Raw genomic sequence first — 2,228 nt, 5'->3', positions numbered from 1 at the left:
GAGCGCATGCGCCCTATAGCAAAAACCTCTCCAAAAAAAAAAAAAAATGGACTGTGGTTTGAATAAAAACGTCTGTGAATACACTGAGTCACTGAATCATACGCTCAAAGGAATGAATCATAGGTGTTGATTTTATTTCAGGAAAACTACTCTAAGACCCCCCCACACACACACACACACACACACACATCATTGGTTGTTGAGGCCTTAGGCGATGGCGCTCCCAGCCACATTATCTGACAGCGCTTTATGAGACATCCCAAGTGAAAACTTCCCACTGGGCCCTTTCTGAAATCCGATTTTCAGAATTGTGAGCAAAAAAGGTGCTTTTTACGAGGCGATAATAGCTGAACAATCTGCCTGTGACTCCGAGGACCCCAGTGGTTGGGCTCATTTGGTGAGAGGAATGTTGCCTGGCAGGAGGAATGCAGCTTCGCTGAGTGGCCACAAGGTCTCTCTCCATACCATCAGGAGGGGCCTGGAGAATGTCCCCAGGACCTCAGTTGGGCCCATCTTCAGCCCTGAGAGAGTTGGGATTGTGGCTGTCCCCCCAGACTTGACGATTCGTGACCACCAGGCATCCCACTAACACCACGTCCCTCTTTCTGTCACCACCCCCTTCCCCGGCGGGGTGGGTCGGCAATGCCTGTTTCCCTGCCCAGACCTACAGAATCCGCAGAGAAGGATGTGGGTGCATCTCCACCCAGTGTGGTGCAACTTCCTCTGGGCACTCGGGTTCCACCCTAAAGGCAGGGTGTCAGGTGGGAGGTGGGCTGGCCGGGCTGCTGGAGAGAGGCCTTACCTCAGGCTGGTTGTTTTCCAACGACTGACGTGTGGCCAGGAGGGGAGACAGGTTCCTGTTGGGTACATTGTTTGTTCCAAATCTTGGCTTGCTATGAGCCAGGACAATTGAGGAAATTGTCTTTTTCTCTTAGATTTTAGAGTTTTCTCCGTAAAAGAGATTTGAGCCCTTGGCCAGGTATGGTCTAAGGACTCATTCAATGCTCCCTTTCATCTTTCGACTTTGTGGTGCGTGCATGTGCACATGTGCATGTGTGTGTGCATGTTACACAAGGTGCATGCCAATTTATCATTCTTTTCCATTGGCCTTTGTGTTTTTTTACCTGCCTGGCTCAAATCTATGATTTTGTTTCAAACATTTGAATTTTTAATGAAGTGATTCTCAAGCCTCGCTTTCGGTTTGGAATTTAGTCTCCAGAATGATGCCTTGTGTTAATCTGCATTTTATTTTATGAACAGAAATATTCATTTCCAGACTTCTGAGTTCTTAGGAGCTCCCTTGCAGTAGGCATGACAGCCGTACAGAGAGGGGTAGAGTTCTGCTCTTCAATGGAGCCCCAGGGCAGACCGGTGTCAGGGCTGAGGTCACAAACGGAAGGACACTCCCACTGGGAGAGGTGTCTGGACTAGTGAAGGTGGCCCTGTCTTCCCATACCTGGTGACCCCATCTCCCCGTACCTCATGGCCCTGTCTCCCCGTTCCTGGTGACCCAGTCTTCCCATACCTCGTGGCCCCGTCTCCCTGTAACTGGTGACCTTGTCTCCTTGTACCTGGTGACCCCATCTCCCTGCACCTGGCGGCCCCATCTCCCCGTACCTGGTGACCCCATTTCCCTGTACCTGGTGACCCCGTCTCCCTGTACCTGGTGACCCTGTCTCCCCGTACCTGGTGACCCCATCTCCCCGCACCTGGTGGCCCCATCTCCCCACACCTGGTGATCCCATTTCCCCGTACCTGGTGACTCCATCTCCCCATACCTCATGGCCCTGTCTCCTTGTAACTGGTGACCTTGTCTCCTCGTACCCGGTGACCCCGGCTCCCCATACCTGGTGAAATGTCACCTCTGTGAGGGAGCAAGTTCTTTATGCCAAAATCATTGACAGGCCAGCTGGAGCAGAGGCTGTCCAGGTGCCTCTGTTTACGGGGAACACGTGGGCACAGCAGGGGACAGGCAGATGCATAGTCAAGGAAGTAAAAGGCGAATGAGAAAAGGAAAGGGAGAAAGGGGCACACGGACACCCTGTGCTCCTAAGGAACCGAATTCTGTGTCCCCTCGAGGTGACGCTCAGGTGCGATCGGAATACCTTCAAGTCATCAGCAGTGAGGTTCGGCTTTTCCAGTTGGACAGAGGCTTCCAGGAATACCCATCCTGTCCCTCGACCAGACTGGCAGGGGCTCAGCGAGGCGCGTCTCTGATAAAAGCGCCA

This window comes from Tupaia chinensis, unplaced genomic scaffold (assembly GCF_000334495.1).
Source record: "Tupaia chinensis unplaced genomic scaffold, TupChi_1.0 Scaffold142716_1, whole genome shotgun sequence".
NCBI lineage: Eukaryota > Metazoa > Chordata > Mammalia > Scandentia > Tupaiidae > Tupaia > Tupaia belangeri.
Note: the sequence above shows the minus strand (reverse complement) of the source record.